At 41.8% G+C, this 21,110-nt stretch overlaps 1 protein-coding gene across 2 annotated transcripts in view; it reads right to left on the bottom strand.

Annotated features, from left to right (window-relative positions):
- atp9b (ATPase phospholipid transporting 9B) overlaps positions 1-21,110 on the bottom strand; it is a 374,205-nt gene that overhangs the window by 137,997 nt on the left and 215,098 nt on the right. The window lies entirely within an intron of this gene.

The following is a 21,110-nucleotide window of genomic DNA, read 5'->3' as shown; positions in this document are numbered from 1 at the left end:
CACCTCTAATTCCATAGACCTCTAAACTCTTGCAATATGGCTGGACTGTACATCATCCAACTCCTTTGACTACCATTAGCAGGTAACAGACCCTACAATATGAAATTAACTTCACCTTCTCTACTATTAAAATAGATCTTACAACCTACCATTTTGAAAATGCAATTTCTTTTTCCTCCACAAAGTTTTGACATTAACATTGCTGCCAAAAATCTCCAAGAATTCAGTTTTCCCTACCTGCAAACATAACTTACAAAAGTGATGGGACTGATAGTCATTCTGAGATCCACACAGATCAAGACACAGAATCCAAAGCTTGAACAACTTATGCTATTTGCATAATTGACCTTCCTGAAAGTCTGTACAAAGTTCACCAAGAGTACACTACTCTGCATAATGGAGCAAACCATGTTATATACAAACCCAATTTCCAGAAAAGTTGGGATATTTTCCAAAATGCAATAAAAACAAAAATCTGTGATATGTTAATTCACGTGAACCTTTATTTAACTGACAAAAGTACAAAGAAAAGATTTTCTATAATTTTACTGACCAACTTAATTGTGTTTTGTAAATATACACAAATTTAGAACTTGATGGCTGCAACACACTCAACAAAAGTTGGGACAGAGTTAAAATAAGATTGAAACGTGCACAGAATATTCAAGTAACACCGGTTTGGAAGACTCCACATTAAGCAGGCTAATTAGTAGCAGGTGAGGTATCATGACTGGGTATAAAAGTAGCATCCAAAGGCTCAGTCTTTGCAAGCAAGGATGGGTCGTGGCTCACCCTTTTGTGCCAAAATTCCTGAAAGAATTGTTAGTCAGTTCAAAAGGAACATTTCTCGACACAAGATTGCAGAGAATTTAGGTCTTTCAACATCTACAGCACATAATATTGTAAAAAGATTCAGTGAATTCAGAGACATCTCAGTGCGTAAAGGGCAAGGTCGGAAACCACTGTTGAATGTGCGTGATCTTCGAGCCCTCAGGCGGCACTGCCTAAGAAACCGTCATGCTACTGTGACAATTATAGCCACCTGGGCTCGGGAGTACTTTGAAAAACCATTGTCACTCAACACAGTCCGTCGCTGCATCCAGAAATGCAACTTGAAACTGTATTACGCAAGGAGGAAGCCATACATCAACTCTATGCAGAAATGCTGGCGAGTTCTCTGGGCCCGAGCTCATCTCAGATGGACCGAAAGACTGTGGAACGTGAGTCCACGTTTCAGCTAGTTTTCGAAAAAAACAGGCGTCGAGTTCTCCGCGCCAAAGATGAAAACGATCATCCAGATTGTTATCAGCGAAAGGTGCAAAAGCCAGCACCTGTGATGGTATGAGGGTGCATCAGTGCCCACGGCATGGGTAAGTTGCATGTATGTGAAGGTACCATTGACTCTGAGGTGTATATCAGGATTTTAGAGAGACATATGTTACCATCAAGGCGACGTCTCTTCCCAGGACGTCCATGCTTATTTCAGCAGGACAATGCCAGATCACATTCTGCACGGGCTACAACAGCGTGGCTTTGTAAACACAGAGTGCGTGTGCTTGACTGGCCTGCTGCCAGTCCAGATCTATCTCCTATTGAAAATGTATGGCGCATCATGAAGAGGAGAATCAGACATCGGAGACCACGGACTGTTGAGCAGCTGAAGTCTTATATCAAGCAAGAATGGACAAAATTTCCAATTGCAAATCTACTACAATTAGCATCCTCAGTTCCAAAACAATTAAAAAGTGTTATTAAAAGGAAAGGTGATGTAACACAATGGTAAACATGCCTCTGTCCCAACTTCGTTGAGTGTGTTGCAGCCATCAAATTCTAAATTTGTGTATGTTTACAAAATACAATTAAGTTGGTCAGTAGAACTATTGAAAATCTTTTCTTTGTACTTTTGTCAGTTAAATAAAGGTTCACGTGAATTAACATATCACAGATTTTTGTTTTTATTGCATTTTAGAAAATATCCCAACTTTTCTAGAAATGAGGTTTGTAATTATAATATTTAACACTAATCCAAAATGAATGCCATTTGAAACAGATACTTCAGATGCTTATCCATAAATTGCAGCTTCGTCCTATACAACTGCATCTGTTACAACACTATTTAAATTAAAACCATAACATGGTGTTAAGAACAACCAGTAACCCTTACAATTATCACTGCAACCCATGAGCTTTTCCAGCATGTCATCCACTCTTAGTGCTGTCTAAATATTTAAGTTGGCTGACCTCACGTTAAAGCAACGTCAGTTTTTAGCAACAGAGTATTTGCTACATCAAGATTAAACTAAGCACATTCTACAGATTTATTGAAAGCACTTGAGATTAAGCTGTTCTAAAATTTAGATCATTGTTAACTTCTTAAATGTGGTGACATGTCAAATGCATCTTGTCGTTTGATCAAAGCTAGATAAAAGCACATGTAGCAGTTAGAATACCAATATTCTCTCAAAAACTTTACTGTTATTGTTATAAATTTTCACTCTGAACAGCTTTGTTTTACTCTTAAAATTACTCACAGGTTCAACTAGGACCTGACTAATAATTGTGCAAAGAAGCTTCCCGTCTTTGTGATGACCTAAAGCTTCTAGAAAATATTATAAAAATTAAAACTGTGCAGCAGTAATAAAATGAATACATATTTAAATTAAGATTCACATGCTCTTCTACATGGGAAAGTTTTGCAGGCTTTTAAGCAAACTGTCACAAGGTATTGCATGGCAAGCAGCATTCTGTGTATAAATTTCAATGCACTTCCAAAATCATTTCAATAGTTCTTGGGTGCTAATTGCATTTCAATTTTAATAGTCATCTATCAAGAAGGTATCCTTGTTTGTTGGCTGTGCAGGCCCATTTGTTTTACTTTATACCCACATAAAATAGTATGAGTAATGGGTGATGCTACAGAAAAAGTTTAAAGAATACTCTAGAACACAGTAAAAATCAAGGAAGTGTGGGTATTGATACAAACTGCCTGCATATAATAGGAAGAAAAGCACATGTTAAAGGAAGAACTACACTGTTTGAGGTCCTCCAAAAGTGATTGGTGTTCTAAAACCACTTCGACACTCAGATGGAGTAAGACTGTATCAATAAGACACTTCATGTGGAGACGTAAAACAAGAGAATAAAATCCCAATGACTATAAGCTAGAGAAATCTCATTAACTATTTTAAAAATGAAATCATGGTTGGATTTGCTTTGCTAGGACCCTACATCGACAAACGGCTTCCTAAAAACTGCACAAAGCTGGCACCCTTCCACACATTTGACACAAAAGTCCGAGAACCAACAGGCCTACATCGTACCAGAATCTATAAACCAATAAATGAAGGGTCAAGATTGACATGAAGGGTGCCATAGCTTACAACAAAAATGAAAGAATGCATCACCTCTGAATTTCTTCCGAAGGTGCTCGACAAAGCAGATCAAGATACATTAACGCCTATTCTGAAGAAGGGTCTTTGCTCTGATATATGAATCAAATCCTTCCTGTAGATACAACCTGGCCTGTTGAGTATGTCCAACAGTTTCTGTTTTTATTTGACAGCTGGAATTTCACCTGACTACAAATATTGAGAATCTATCAATACTCAAAACCAACAAACCTTGGATGGCAGACTCAGGTTGCAAGTGCAGTTCCCCTTTAAGAAAACAGAAGCGGGGACAGCATGTCAGTCTGCAAGTACGCTTGAAATGCAAAGGCTTTACGCCCCCACTCCCGACTATCCTGATGGTGAATGAAGTCTCTGAAAAATAAAATTGAAGACCTCAGAACAAGATTGCTGTTCCAGAGGGGACATATGTGTTCCATTTCATGAAAACATGGTATTCCCCGCCATTTCAAATGCAGCACTGCAGCTCAATGGCTTCAAGATTCTCCACAATGACAAGGCAACTGACTTTTAAAGGCAGATGAGGTGGAGTATACTTTATGATTAACTCAAAAATATGGCAGTTTTGTCTCAGTCCTGCTCACCTGACCTGGAACACATAGTGGTCAAATGTCGTCCATTTTATCTCCTGAGGAAGTTTTCCACCATCGTACTGGTAGCGAAACATTCCACCTCAGGCCAACATCAGGCAGGCACTGGAGGAGCTGAGTAATGTAATCAACAGGCACAAAATTGTGCACCCTGATGCCTTCCCTGTCATTTTGGGACATTTCAACCAGGCCAGCTTGAAAAAGTCTCTGCACATCTACCATCAATACCTTTGGAACCAGAGGAGCTAACACACTTGACCACTGTTATACTGCCATCAAGAACATTTACTGTGCCATCCCACACACACTTTGGAAAATCTGATCATTTGGTTGTAATTCTACTCCCAGTCTAAAAGCAGTGACTAAAGACCGCAGCATCAATGGTGAGGACCAAGAAGGTATGGTGAATGGACCTGAAGGAGCACTTACAAGACTGCTTTAAGTCAACAGACAGGACAATATTTAGGGATTCATCTTCATGTCTCAACAAATACACCACAATTGTCACTGACCTCTGTGGATGAGTGGGTGCCTTCGAGAACATACTGGACATACACAAACCAAAGGGGGAGGAGGGAGGGAGGGAGGGATCGTCGACTCAGGCCTAAGAGGCCAGCGGCGGGCATTTACATACCTTACAAGGCGTGGAACGAAAGACTGTGTGGCGCGCCACTCCTCACACAGACAGAGCAATGTGTGGTTAAGTGCTTTCCTCAAGGACACAACACGCTGCCTCAGCTAAGGCTGGAACTGGCGACCTTCAGATCACAAGACGAATGCCTTAGCCACTTGGCCACGTGCCCACACAAAAGGAGGGAGGGATCGTCAACTCAGGCCTAACAGGCCAGTGTCGGGCATTTTCATGCCTTACAAGGCGCAGAACAAAAGATTGTGTGGCACGCCACTCCTCACACAGACATAGAGCAATGTGAGGTTAAGTGCCTTGCTCAAGAACACAACACGCTGCCTCAGCTAAAGCTCGAACTGGCTACTATCAGATCACTAGACGAACGCCTTAACCATTTGGCCACGTGCCCACATACCTGGACACAAACCAAAAGCCATGATGAACGAGGAGAATTGTAGTCTTCTGCGGGCTATATCTGTGGCATTTAAGACCAGTGATCCAGAACTATACAAGGAGTCCAGGTATAACCTATGGAAGGCTATTTTAAAGGCGATAAAACAATTCTAATTGAGATTAGAGACAGAATCAGATGCAAGTCAGCTCTGATAGGGTTTGTAGGCCATTATTTACTTACTACAAAGTGAAAACTAACACCATGAATGGCTGTGATACTTCTCTCTCAGATGAGCTCAACACCTTTTATGCATGCTTTGGAAAGGAGGCAACATGTGGTGACCTTGCAATCTCTGTCAAAGTATGTATGTAGAATACAACCCTGAGAATCAACTTCACACAGACAGCCACAAAACAAAGAAAGAAAATCATGGAACCTATTCAAAGAAAAACATCAAACTCCCAACGTGGGGAAAAAAAACAAATCACCCAAGCGGCAAAAATGAGGGAAAAATGCAGAGCATACGCAAAACACCAAACCACAGATCATCGTACGAGGCATATTCAGTTCAGTTCAGTTCAATCTAGCTTATGACATTCTCAGAGGCTGATGCCAGAACATCATTCAAGACAGTGAACCCTTCACAATGCTTGTTTTTCCTCAGGACGTTGAAGAAAGCTGGTCTACCTGAACAGGTGCTGGTGACCTTTTACCGCTGCACCATAGAGAGCACCTTAACATACTGCATCTCTGTGTGGTACTCAGCTGTACAGCAGCTGATAGGAAAACACTTCAGCATGTCGTCTCTAGCACACAGAAGATCAGCAGGACACAGCTCCCAGCCCTGGAGGACATCTACAGCTCTCACTGCTGTTACGTACCCCGTAACTGGGTTGCCAAACCAGCAGAAATGGACCACTAGTTGGAGTCTGGATTACTGGAAACTAATAAAGTTTTATTAAAGAAATAAGTAACACAGTACTCTAATCGTAAGGATATAAATGCAACAGGTTAGCAATGATAAAACACACATGTACACAGAACTAAGGCAATAGGAATCAACCAAGCTCTATCACAGTCTAGGCGTAAAATAATCAGTCTCAAGTGACGTAGAGTTCAGTTCAGCTTAGTACAGTTCACAGTAATCGCTGTTGTGCCGTTGGGAGGGGGAGAGAGAGAGAGAGATGCAAATTTGATTTACGCAGACCTTTGATGTTCACAGGTGGTTTCGGGCGGACCCTTTTATGTCTTCTATCCCACTGTGGTCACCGACTGTGACCCCTCCGTTCCAAATATGACCATTCTTCCGCGGTGAACCTGGCACCCAGGCAAGGGCGGACACACACACCAGGTTCCCACCGATCGTACGTTTACACCCTGTGAGCCTATGGTCGGTTCCTGCGAACCAGACCTCCAAACTCCCACCACTTGTGGGGGCACACCACTCTTTCCAGGGGTCTCGTTATCTCGTGATCTTGTGGTGTGTCCCGTGCCTTAGCGAACCTGTTCTTTTTATCCCCCTGCTGGGGTATCGCCTGTCCATCAAACTTCAAACAGTTCAGGTTCAAAGCAACCGGTCTGTCAATATACTGAATTGTGCTTCTTTTCCGTTATCTTTCTCTCCTCTCTCATTAACATTTTGAACATTTCTCCATTGTCTCCCTTATCTCTCTCTCATTAGCATCAATCTTCTGATAACTTGGTTTGTCGTCACACTGCCTATGGAAAGCTACAAGCATCTGTAAGGACAATACACACCCATGCAATCATCTGTTTGAACTTCTTCCATTTGGCAGACGTTATAAGATTTGCTATGCCCGCACTTCCAGACTGAAAAATAGCTTTTCTCCCAGAGATATAATTGCTCTGAACCAATCGATCAAGCATCATCCACAAATTTGTTATATTACTACTTTAATACTGGTTTTACGGCTGTCATGCATCTGAGTTGCGCTTTTGTACTGCTGGACATTTCTTGTACTGGCTGGTTACTTGACTTTATTTATTGTTTATTTATTTTATTTGTTGTTTTATAGCATTTAGTATGAGAGTTGCAAACTCATTTTCGCAGTATTGGTGCATGACAAATTGTACTATGCAATGACAATAAAGATATTTCATTTCATTTCAACCTGTGCCAACCAACTGGCAGGACTGTTTAATTTCTCACAGCTTCATTCAAAGGTTTCCAACTGCTTCAAAGGGGCAACAATCATACATGTACCCAACAGCAGGTTGAACTACCTCAAAGACTATTGCCCAGTAGTACTGACATCCTTTATGACGAAGTGCTTTCAGAGGTTGGTCATGGCTAGCATCAACTCCTGCCTCAGGACTTGGACTCACTGCAATTTCCCTATCGCCACAATAGATCTACAGTGGATGCAATCTCACTGGCTCTCCACTTAGGCATGGATCACCAGGACAAAAGCAATACCTATGCCAGGCTGCAGTATATTGTCTACAGCTCAACATTCAACACAATCATACCCTCAGTTCTACTGAATGAGCTCCAAAGCCTGGATTCTCTATCCCTCCTTCTGCAACTGGATCTTTGACTTCCTCATCAGGAGATCAAAAATAACATCTTATCCTTGCTGTCACTCAACACTGGCACACCTCAAGGATACATGTATATCCCACTGCTCTACTCTCTCGATACCCACCACTGTGCTCAATAGCTCGAATGCCATCTATAAATTTGACGATGACAGAATTTCAGATGGTGATGAGGCAGCACACAGGAAAAAGATCGATCAGCAGTTTGAGAGGTGTCACAGCAAAAAACCAACATCAGTAAGACCAAGGAATTGACTGTGGACTTTATGAAGTCACAGAAACATAGAAAACCTACAGCACAATACAAAGTTGTGCCGAACATGTCCCAACCCTAGAAATTACTAGGCTTATCTATAGCCCTCTGTTTTTCTAAGCTCCATGTACTATCCAAAAGTCTCTTAAAACACTCCATTGTATCCGCCTCCAACGCCCTTGCCAGCAGCCCATTGCACTCACCACAAAACTTACCCCTGACATCTCCTTTGTTCCTACTCCCCAGCACTTTAAACCTGTGTCCTCTTGTGGCAACCATTTCAGTCCTGGGAAAAAGCCTCTGACTATCCACACGATCAATGCCTCTCATCATCTTATGCACCTCTATCAGGTCACTTCTCATCCTCCGTCGCTCCAAATTATGAAATAAGTCCAGGACCACCCTATCGGCTCAGGGTGTCTGACCCTCCAAGGGAGGAGTTGTAAAATTTGATGGCCACAGGCAGGAATGACTTCCTATGTTGCTCTGTGCTGCATCTCGGTGGAATGAGTCTCTGGCTGAATGTACTCCTGTGCCCACTCAGTACATTATGTAGTGGATGGGAGACATTGACCACGATGGCATGCAACTTAGACAGCATCCTTTTTTCAGACACCACTGTGAGAGAGTCCAGTTCCATCCCTACAACATCACTGGCCTTACGAATGAGTTTGTTGATTCTGTTGGTGTCTGCTACCCTCAGCCTGCTGCCCCAGCACACAACAGCAAACATGATAGCACTGGCCACCACAGACTCATAGAACATCCTCAGCATCGTCCGGCAGATGTTAAAGGACCTCAGTCTCCTCAGGAAATAGAGACGGCTCTGACCCTTCTTGTAGACAGCCTCAGTGTTCTTAGACCAGTCCAGAACACTTCCAATCTTTGTGTCATCAGCAAACTTACTAACCCATCCCTCCACTTCCTCATCCAGTTCATTTATAAAAATCACAAAGAGTAAGGGTTCCAGAACAGATCCCTGTGGCACACCACTGGTGACCGACCTCCATGCAGAATATGACCTGTCTAACAACCACTCTTTGCCTTCTGTGGGCAAACCAGTTCTGGATCCATAACACAATGTCTCCTTTGATCCCATGCCTCCTTATTTTCTCAATAAGCCTTGCATGGGGTACCTGATCAAATGCCTTGCTGAAATCCATATACATCTACTGCTCTTCCTTCATCAATGTGTTTAGTCACATCCTCAAAAAATTCAATCAGGCTTGTAAAGCACAACCTGCCCTTGACAAAGCCATACTGACTATTCCTAATCATATCACACCTCTCCAAATGTTCATAAATCCTGCCTCTCAGGATCTTCTCCATCAACTTACCAATCACTGAGGTAAGACTCACTGGTCTATAATTTCCTGGGCTATTTGTACTCCCTTTCTTGAATAAAGGAACAACATCCGCAACCCTTCAATCCTCCAGAACCTCTCCCGTCACCACTGATGATGCAAAGATCATCACCAGAGGTTCAGCAATCTCCTCCCTGGCCTCCCACAGTAGCCTGGGGTACATCTCATCAGGTCCCAGCGACTTATCCAACTTGATGCTTTCCAAAAGCTCCAGCACATCCTCTTTCTTAATAGCTACATGTTCAAGCTTTTTAGTCTGCTGCAAGCCAGCACTACAATCACCAAGAACTTTTTCCAAGGTGAATACTAAAGTAAAGTATTCATTAAGTACCTCTGCTATTTCCTCCGGTTCCATACATACTTTCCCACTGTCACACTTGATAGGTCCTATTCTATCACATCTTATCCTCTTGCTCTTCACATACTTGTAGAATGCCTTGGGGTTTTCCTTAATCCTCCCGCCAAGGCCTTCTCATGGCCCCTTCTGGCTCTCCTAATTTCCTTCTTAAGCTCCTTCCTGTTAGCCTTATAATCTTCTAGATCTCTAACATTACCTAGCTCTCTGAACCTTCTGTAAGCTTTTCTTTTCTTCATGACTAGATTTATTACAGCCTTTGTACACCACGGTTCCTGTACCCTACCATAACTTCCCTGTCTCATTGGAACATACCTGTGCAGAACTTCACACAAATATCCCCTGAACATTTACCACATTTCTTCTGTACTTTTCCCTGAGAACATCTGCTTCCAATTTCATGCCTGATAGCCTCATAATTCCCCTTACTCCAATTAAACGCTTTCTAACTTGTCTGTTCCTATCTCTCTCCAATGCTATTGTAAAGGAGATAGAGTTATGATCACTATCTCCAAAATGCTCTCCCACTGTGAGATCTGACACCTGACCATGTTCATTTCCCAATTCCAAATGAAGTGCAGCCTCTCTCCTCTTGTAGGGTTATCTACATATTGTGTCAAGAAACCTTCCTGAACACACCTACAAACTCCACCCCATCTAAACCACTTGCTCTAGGGAGATGCCAATCGATATTTGGGAAATTAAAATCTCCCATCACAACTCTGTTATTATTACACCTTTCCAGGATCTGTTTCCCTATCGGCTTTCGATATCCCTGTTACTATTGGGCAGTCTATAAAAAAACACCCAGTAAAGTTATTGACCCCTTCCTGTTCCTAGCCTCCACCCACAGAGACTCCGTAGACAATCTCCCCATGGCGTTCAGCTTTTCTGCAGCCGTGACACTATCTCTGATCAACAGTGCCACGCCCTCACCTCTTTTGCCTCCCTCGCTGTCCTTTCTGAAACATCTAAAACCCGGCACTTCAAGTAACCATTCCTGTCCCTGAGCCATCCAAGTCTCTGTAATGGCCACCGCATCATATCTCCAAGTATTGATCCACGCTCTAAGCTCATCCGCTTTGTTCACAACACTCCTTGCGTTAAAGTAGACGCATCTCAAACCTTCGGTTTGAGCGCATCCCTTCTCTATCACCTGCCCATCCTCCCTCTCGCACTGTCTACAAGCTTTCTCTATTTGTGAGCCAAGCTGCTCTTCCCCAGTCTCTTCAGTTCAACTCCCACACCCCAACAATTCTAGTTTAAACTCTCCCCAGTAGCCTTAGCAAACCTCCCCGCCAGGATATTGGTTCCCCTGGGATTCAAGTGCAACCCGTTCTTTTTGTACAGGTCACACCTGCCCGTAAAGAAGTCCCAATGATCCAGAAATCTGAATCCCTATCCCCTGCTCCCATCCCTCAGCCACGCTTTTATCCTCCACCTCATTCTATTCCTATTCTCACTGTCACATGGCACAGGCAGTAATCCCGAGATTACTACCTTTGAGGTCCTGTTTTTCAACTTCTTTTCTAACTCCCTGTAGTCTGTTTTCAGGACCTCTTCCCTTTTCTTACCCATGTCATTGGTACCAGTATGTACCACGACCTCTGGCTGTTCTCCCTCCCACTGCAGGATATCTTGGACGCGATCTGAAACATCCAGACCCTGGCACCTGGGAGGCAAACTACCTTCCAAGTTTCTTTCCTGCGTCCACAGAATTGCCTGTCTGACCCCCTGACTACTATTCCCCTATCTCTACGGCCTTCCTCTTCCTTTCCCTACCCTTCTGAGCCACAGGGTCAGACACTGTGCCAGAGGCACGGCCACTATCACTTCCCCCAGGCAGGCTGTGTCCCCCCTCCCACAAAACAGTACTCAAACAGGAGTACTTATTATCAAGGAGTACAACCACAGGGGTATTCTCTAATACCTGACTCTTCCCTGTGACTCACTTGTCTGTCTGCCGTGGCCCCAGTGTGACCATCTCCTTTCTATCATTTCCTCGCTCTCCCTGACCAGGCAAAGGTCATTGTGCTGCATCTCCAGTTCCCTAACTCAGTCCCTTAGGAGCTGTAGCTCGACACACTGGGTGCAGATATGGCTGTCCGTGAGGCTGGGAAACTCCAGGACCTCCCATATCTGACAACAAGCACAGAAAACTGGCCTCACACTCATACTTCCTCCTTTCCGCAAATAACACCAGTAAACCTACCTCGCCTCGTCCTGTTATCGCCTAAGCCCATTGAGCCAAAGCTCTATCACTCTGCTGCCCGCTGGATATGGCGTTCTTTGTAAACCTTTCGCGCTCTACTGGCTGACGTCACGTGCCTGCGCAATCTTGCCTCTCTTTTACCCCGAGTGGTAAGAACTGCCTTCGCTCTGAAAATCAGCCGTTCACTCGCAGCCTTCTTGCTCTGAATCAAAAACTGTTGAAGATTCCTTGCCTTTTTAAACCTTGCGTGCTCTACTGGCTGACGTCACATGCCTGCGCAGTCTTGGAGAGCAGTTTCAAGTTCCTGGGTGTCAACAACTCTGAGGATCTATCCTGGGTCCAGCATATTTATTTAATTACAAAGGCGATATAACAGCAGCTGTATTTCATTAGGAGCTTGAGAACTGATATGTCACCAAAGACCCTCGCAAATTTCTGCAGATGTATCATGTAGAGCATTCTAACTAATTACTTTACCATTTGGAATGGAGAGGGAATCCAGCATTCGGGACACCCTCAAAAGGTTATGCCTCAAAAAGGCAGAATCCATTATTAATGACCCCTCATCACCTAGAACATGCTCTCTTCTCACTGGTGGTACAGGAACCTGACGACACACTCCAATGTTTCAGGAACAGCTTCTATCCCTCCACCATCAGATTTCTGAATGGACAATGAACCCATGAAAACCACGATTAATACAAAGGCTCTTTCAGCTCATCACAAACAGAAATGAGGGTATGAATCAAAACTGAACTCTTCTCCTCAAGTCTAGGAGACAGCAAACTTCTACCAATTTGATCCTTCCCTCCACTAATGAAGAAAAATACTACTTTAAAATATTTTTTAAAAATCACATAAAAACTGATAATCTTGTTGAGGGGGCTTTTTGAGGAAGAGTGGCTGCAACATAAAAAATGTTCTGTGATACAATTCTTCATTAAGATGGAGGGAAAGAAAATTAATTCAAAATTTTGGGTCATGTATCCAAAGGAAACTAAGAAGTGATAAGGTGTGAATTGTCTGTCATACAGGGCTACGGTAGGAAACCTTGTCACATGGTGTGAGCAGAATTATCTGCAGCGCAATATGAAAAAGACTAAGGAGCTGGTGGTAGACCTGAGGAGAACTAAGGTACCGGTGACCCCTGTTTCCATCCAGGGGGTCAGTATGGACATGGTGGATGATTACAAATACCTGGGGATACGAGTTGACAATAAACTGGACTGGTCAAAGAACACTGAGGCTGTCTACAAGAAGGGACAGAGCCATCTCTATTTCCTGAGGAGACCAAGGTCCTTTTAACATCTGCCGGACGATGCTGAGGATGTTCTACGAGTCTGTGGTGGCCAGTGCTATCATGTTTGCTGATGTGTGCTGGGGCAGCAGGCTGAGGGTAGTAGACAGCAACAGAATCAACAAATTCATTCGTAAGGCCAGTGATGTTGTGGGGATGGAACTGGACTCTCTGGCGGTGGTGTCTGAAAAGAGGATGCTGTCCAAGTTGCATGCCATCTTGGACAATGTCTCCCATCCACTACATAATGTACTAGTTGGGCACAGAAGTACACTCAGCCAGCGACTCATTCCACCGAGATGCAACACAGAGCATCATAGGAAGTCATTCCTGCCTGTGGCCATCAAACTTTACAACTCCTGCCTTGGAGGGTCAGACACCCTGAGCCAATAGGCTGGTCTTGGACTTATTTCCTGGCATAATTTACATATTATTATTTAATTATTTATTGTGCAACTGTAACGAAAACCATATTCCCCCGGGATCAATAAAGTATGACTATGACCATATATCGAAGAAACCAAATTAAAGGAGTGAGTAAAGAGTTCATTCAATAATTTCTTTAAATAATTGTTTATTCGTGCTGGATGCAAAACAAAAACACAACAGGAAAAGTTTGCTGAACGTTAGCTTACAAAAAAATAGGAATAATTGAGTATCAGAAAAAGGCAATCTCCCTTGCAGGACCTCGTCTACTATATCTGGCTCTCCAGATGCAGCCTTCCCTACATTGGTGAGGCCCCATGTAGATTAGGGGAGCACTTGGTCAAGCACCTTTGCTCCACCTGTAAAAGGTTGGATATCCTGGTGGCCATCCATTTCAATTGCAATCCACATTCCCATTCTGACATGTTGGTCCATGGTCATAATGAGGCCATCCTCAGGTTGAAGGAGCAACTCCTCATATTTTCTCTGGGTAGCTGGAACCTGATGGCATGAACACTGATTACTCTAACTTCCGGTAATTTCCCCCCTCACCTTTAATTCCCCACTCTGCCTCCCCTCTTTCTTCTCCTCACCTGCCTATCACCTCCCTCTGGTGCCACTCCTTCCCCTTCTTCCATGGTCAACTTTCCTCTCATACCAGATTCCTCCTTTTTCAGCCTCTTACCTTTTCTACCCATCACCTCCCAACTGCTTACTTCATCCCCCTCCCCCATACACCTGGTTTCACCTATGACCTTCCAGTTTGTACTCCTTCGCCTTATTTTGGCTCTTCCCCCTTCCTTTCCATTTCTGATGAAGGGTCTCGGCCCAAAATGTCAACTGTTTATTCATTTTCATAGATGCTGACCTGCTGAGTTCCTCCAACATTTTTTGTGTGTGTGTTACTCTGGATTTACAGCATCTACATAATCTCATGTTCAGATTCATTTATTTATCATGTGTACATTGAAACACAGTGAAATGTGTCATTTGCATTAACAACCAACACAACCTAAAAAAGGGCCGACGGCAGCCCACAACCATCGCCACATTTTGATACCAACACAGCATGCCTACAATGTTCAGGAGAAGAACACAAGCAGCAGCAGCAACATAACAAACCCTTTCCTCTCTACCCTCCCCCTCACCACCATTCACAAACACAGAGTGACCTCCAGCCCTAGGACAGGCCACCTCCAGAGTCCTTGGCCCCGGACTCTCAGACTCACAGACATCGGGCCTCTGACTTCAAGGACATGCCAACTTTGGTCTGCGAACTTTAGGCTTTGGGCTTCAGTATTGTTACGGATCAGCAACAATATATGTAGAATGGAGTCGGGGAATTACAGCAAAACAACTGAATTTATTGACATTTATGCAGAAATATATAAAATTAAACAAATGACTAACTTAAACAGAAGTTTAAGTTTTCTATGTTTCTATGTTCCTATTTTGTATGTTTCTGTAGGGTTCTGAGTTGGATGATCAGCCATGATCATACTGAATGGCAGTGCAGGCTCAAAGGGCCAAATGGCCTACTCCTGCACCTATTTTCTATGCTTCTAAGTTAACGGCATTATGCGTCTATAATTCCCAAACAGTCAAACTTAGATACAATTCTTAACAAAGTCTTACTCAAGCACAGTCTTAGAGTGGTAGCTTAGAAAGTCCAGGTGATTCATGAAATATGTGAGAGGAGAGACTTGTATATTCACGATGCAACGAAGAGACGATCTTGGAGATTCACAATACGGTGAAGGGGCGATCTTGAAGAAACAGTTACTGGAGTTTGCAACTGCAGAGTACCCTTTCCAAACAGTCCAAGAAGAGCGAGATTTCACAGAGTAACTAACAGGGAATGTCCCTTTCACTGAAATGGTCAGCACACAACACCCGAGACCATGCAGGGCTTAACCAGAAGTCTGTGCCACAATCCACGTATGGATTATACGAAATGTCAGTGACATTCGAAATGCAGAGTGCTGTCGGCTAACCCAATCCCTTGGGTTCATTCGAAGCCTGCAATCTTCACTCTCACTTTCCCTTCCCCGTCGATTCCTTAATGACTCCTTGCTGAGCAACTCCCTAATGAGCGACTGCCCACTAAACGACTGCAACTCTTTTATACCATCCGGGAAATGTCATCATGTGACTCTCATAGAAACAAAGTCATGGATTCCCAGTAAACCACGTGGCGCCCCCAGGAATTGAAACTACAAGCTTCCAGCAAAACAAGACTACAGATACATCACACTTAGTAAATGAAACTAGTATCATGTGACATCCACAGGAATCGAAACTGTGGACCCATAACAGTATCCACTCCAGGACTTGTCAATCATGGGATTTTGAATTCCAATTCTCAAACTCTGGACTCATACAGATCTCTGTCCATGGGACTTGCCAGCTTGGGGGTGGGAATGCCACTGAACCTGCCTCCTGCCCGCCATGTACCTCCAATCTCAGGATTCACCATTCTGCGGATCACCCACCCTCATCCACAGGGATTGATGGTCTTTATCCTCAATGCCTGCAGACCCAACATCCACCCAGAGATGACTGGCTTCCTACCACGGAGAGCTCCAACCTGGACCCATCTGCCCCATAACACTTACTGCTCCTGACCTCCAACTCCCCCTCAACCTTCTCCATAAACTTCAGCCTGACCCTTAACTTCCCCTGCTGACCCCAAGACCATTCCTTCAAAGCTAATGACTTCGATAAATGATTTAGATGAGGGAGTTAAAGTCAATAAATCCAAGTCTGCAGATAACATAAAGCAAGATGAGAACACAAGCTATTAGATAAATGCCAAGATCTCGAGTGATTTTGGACCAGTTGAAGGAGAGAGCAAAGGCATGGTAGATGCAGTACAATGTAGATAAAGCTAAGTTTATTACTTTGGAGGCAAAACTAAAAAAGGTGACCATCTAAACAGTGATAAATATGGAAAGTGGGAGATCATAATGAGATAGATATGCACCCATTGATGAAAGAAAGTACAGGTGACAGTTAAAGATGCCAAATAGTATGCTGGCCTTCATGCCAAGACAATTCACATAAAGGAACAGGAAGGGTTTTGAGAAGAAACCTTAAGTACTATGTACAGTTTTTGCCCTGACCAAAGGATGGATATTCTCACTGTGGAGGGAGTGCTAGAAAAAGTTCACCAGATTGCCAGAGAATGGCCAGAGAAATTGGGGTCAATTAGGCTTATACTCACTAGAGATTAGAACAATGGTGAGGGACTTAAGGAAACTGAAAAATTCTATTAGAACTGGACAAAATAGCTGCAGGAAGATAGAGGAATCCAGGACTAGGATAATGATATTGATAACATATTGATGCAGCTGTAAAGAAGGCAAGACAGTGGCTATACTTCATTCGGAGTTTGAGGAGATTTGGTTTGTCAACTGAAACTTCCACAAATGTACCATGGAGAACATTCTGACTGGCTACATCACTGTCTGGTATGGGGGGGAGGGGAGGGGCTACTGCACAAGATCGAAGTAAGTTAAAGAAACTTGCAAAGTTAGTCAGTTCCATCATGGGTACTAGTCTGCATAGCATCTAAGACATTTTCAAGGAGCGGTGCCTTAGGAAGGCAGCATCCATCATTAAGGATCCCCACCATCCAGGACATGCCCTCTTCTCATAGTTACCATCGGGAAAGGGGTACAGAAACCTGGAGGCACATGCTCAGCGATTCAGGACAGCTTCTTCTCCTCTGCCAATATCTAAATGTACATCAAACTCATGAACCTTACCTCAGTTTTTTTTTGGGTTTTTTTTGCACTATTTTAACTTAACTATTTAACAGACATACATATATAGTTAATGCAATTCAGATTTTTCCTCTATATTTATCATGTATTTCGTTGTACTGGTGTGGCTAAGTTAACAAATTTCACGACATATGTCGATGATATTAAACGCGATTCTGATTCTGATTAGGAGACATTGTTGAAGGAAACCATAAAAGACATGAATGGAAAAATTCCTTCACACAAAGAACAAAAAAAATCTGTTAAAAAAAACCACTACAAGAAACCAAATCATTAAATATTCAAAAAGTAGTAAAATCTAAAGCTTAAAAGCATCTAAAGATACAGGAAGAAAGCATTGATGATCATTGTTATGGACAACAGTACATGCTTGAAGGAATGATCTGCTCCAGCCAACTTCTATGTTTCTTTAAAAAAAAAGCCACAGTTTGTACAAAACTGAAACAATGACCCTAGAACTGGAACTTTCTTAAATTACTGAAACACTGCTAGAGATGTAGTGTTTACAATTAAAAAATGACTAACATTATAAAATCTTACTAACAATTTGTAATGATGCAGCTCACCAGCACAGTAATTCAATAAATGACCACTAAGGATCACTTCTTTTCCATCACTGAATATAGATTATAAATTCTAAATGGTGTCTAATAGTCAGGCAATTTTAAGGGTCACACTGATAAAGATTACTGATGTAACTATTTCTAATGTAACTATTTAATGAACATAGCATCCTTTTCATCAATATCATAGCTTATGCTGGTGAAGTCCAACTCGTCTCTAAACTAAACAATTTACATATGACTTAAGGTGTTTCTTAAAAATCTAGTTGCTGCTTGCAAAGATCTTTCTGGCAACACCATTACCCCAGGGTCTGAAAATGCATGTTCAAGTCCTGAAACTCTTCCTTAATTTGTATTGACAATACAGTACTGAGAGTGCTGCACTGCTAGGGGGGCTATGTTTTGCAATGAGTTTGAGCCAATATCCTGTCACGTGACCGGCAACAATGAATATAGAATTGAGTCAGATTTTATAAAAACAAACATTTATTAAACTCTGCTCAAAAATAGCAAAATGTATTTTAACGACTAACTTAACCAGAAGTTAACTGCTATATGGCAATTCTGGAACAGTTCTTAAAAGGGTAAATGCCAAAACAGTTCTTATAGTGGTAAATTCAAACACAGTCCTTAGAATGGTAAATTCGAAAGTCCACGAGATTTATACAGTCAATTAGGAGAGACTTTCCTGAGGTAAAGAATTCCTCGAAGACGTGACGTTACTGCTGATCCCCGCCGGAACCTGCCTTGTCTGCAGGACTCACGACGATGGAAATAAAACGATTTAAAGGAACTGACCTTTTCCTCTGAAGATTACACACCACGTAATCCTTCCTGCTTTAGCAGAGGATATCTCATGCAGGTCACTCTTTCTTGAACAAAGATTCAATAAAGGTTGATCCTCTCCAAAACCGTCAACCAATATATCAGCTTTACTCAACTCGGTGAATTCCTGTATTTCGATAAGGTCTTCACTCTCCAATACTACTTACAATAGAAAGTAGAACTCCACTTTAAAACGAAACTGCGTCATAAGACGAATACGCAGCATAACGGAGTATCTGATGAATTAAATAACGAACTAAATTTAAAACTCAACTGGAAAAAAACTAACTGCGTCACCACAGGGGTCTCCCTTTTATACACATGGTGAACATGTCTTCACGTAACCTCACACTGGCGGGGAAAATTACATCATGTGACCTCCACGAGACCATTACTTCATGCTCATAAGATAGTCACAAGATACCCATGAGGTATGTAACAATCCCATCTACTCTTTCAAGTAGATGCAACAATATTACTTGAAGAGCAACATCCTGGCCAATATTCATCTTGAGTAGTATCACTGAATTCAGATAATTTAGTTGCTTGCACTATTAGCACTTCCAGGAGCATGCTGTGTCCAAACAGACTTCTATCATTCCCTTCACTGAAACAAAAGTTGCATTTCATAACTTTGTAATTTGTCTGCAAATTTACCTGGAGGTAAACAATGTTTTTTGGCTCCAGGAACAAAGTTACAGTGGAAAAAAAATCACATACAATTTGATATGCAATAAAGTATTTAAATTATCTTGCACAAAGGTTGGCTTTAGAATATTACATTTTGATAGTGGTAGTACACAAATCACAAGATTGAGGCCAATAAATTTAGGCTGAACTCTGTTTTCTACACTGAAAACACAAATACAATTGAAGGAAATAATGAATTAGAGAAAATTTACAAATATATTTCTCAAAAGCAACTGAATTTATTCAGCATTTCCGTCATTAAAGCCACTTAAACTTGTAGTCTATGACTTTTTAAAAATACAATCCTCTGCTTTTTTTTATGAAGCATAAATTTGTGTTACATGCACTGATTCCTCGTAAGTTAATAATTTATAAGTATTTCTATATTTTGTTATGATACCCAAGGCCGTTTCATCCCACTGATCTGACACAGGTTCAAAGAGCAATTCCACAATAATTTTTCTTTTAACTAATTCTCCCCATAAAATTTTCCCTAGGTTCTAACACTAATCTGCACACCAAGGGCAAATTGCAGTGGCCAATTAAACTATCAATTGGCACATTTTTGGGATATTGTGAAAAATTTTTAAGTATTTAGAGGAAATCCATTTGATCACAGGGCGAACACAGAAGCATAACACAGACAGGAACAGAGAGGAGGATCGAACCTGGGTCACTGGTGCCAAGTAACAGTTCGACTAGTTGTGCAACAATGCCACCCGAAGTCATAACTAATAGACAAAACTCTGAAATCTTGAATATACATTTGTTAATGTTTAATTACAAAATCAAAATTCTTTGGTTGAATATTGAGGCAGCTCTTTTTAACAGTACTTTTAAAACATTATAGAAAAGTGTGTAAGACTACTGTGCACACTGATTCAACAAATAAAATACAACAGTAAACCCAAGTGATTTAGTGCATCACTAAACATGCAAAACTTTACTAGAAAACAAAATGCTGGAGAATCGTAATGGGTCAAGCAGTGTCTAAAGGGTGGGTGGGGTTTGAGCTGAAGAGGGGAATTGATGTTTCAGGACGAGATAGTGCATTAACATAATGCAGGGTCTCAACCTGAAATGTTCATTTCTTCCCTACTCTACAGATACTCCTCAACCCGCTTGGTTGCTTCAGCTGCTTGTTTTTCTCCCCAGGTTACAGCATCTCCCTTATTCTGCAAAACTAACTTGTTGCAAAGTAATTTCACATTTTAATCAAATTATGCCTTTCTCTTCAATCAGTTTCATAAGTAAAAATTCCATAAACAGAGGAACACAATTACTGATGAATGTAGTCCAAAGTCTAAAATTTAAAACTTTCAGAAGGTAATAGGATTTTTATTTGCATTTTAGCAAAATCATTTGAATATTATTCAACTTTTGTGGTATATGAACTAATCAAACATGAAGATGGATTTTCGAAAATGATTTTTTTCAAACATCAATGAAGCGTTGCCATCGTCCTCATTACTTCAAGAGCTGCAAGCTTATTTTCAAAATTAGCTTTCATTGTAATCACACCAGCCTATATAATAAATTCTCATTTTAAACCAACTTTTCAAGTTACAGTAATAACACATTATGGACATCTGAAAACCAAAATTAAACCATCTAACAGTTAAATCTGGAATTAGTCTATAAATTATGGTAGTCTCTAAATTCATACATCTTAAGTAATGTTCTTGCTTTGTTGTAAGCCAACGACAATGTGATTCACTGCAGCCAGAACTGTTAACTTTTTAAAAAAGTAATATGAAAAATA

Source organism: Mobula birostris, chromosome 1 (genome assembly GCF_030028105.1).
Source record: "Mobula birostris isolate sMobBir1 chromosome 1, sMobBir1.hap1, whole genome shotgun sequence".
NCBI classification, from domain to species: Eukaryota; Metazoa; Chordata; class Chondrichthyes; order Myliobatiformes; family Myliobatidae; genus Mobula; species Mobula birostris.
Note: the sequence above shows the minus strand (reverse complement) of the source record. Positions and strands in the feature narration are given on the sequence as shown.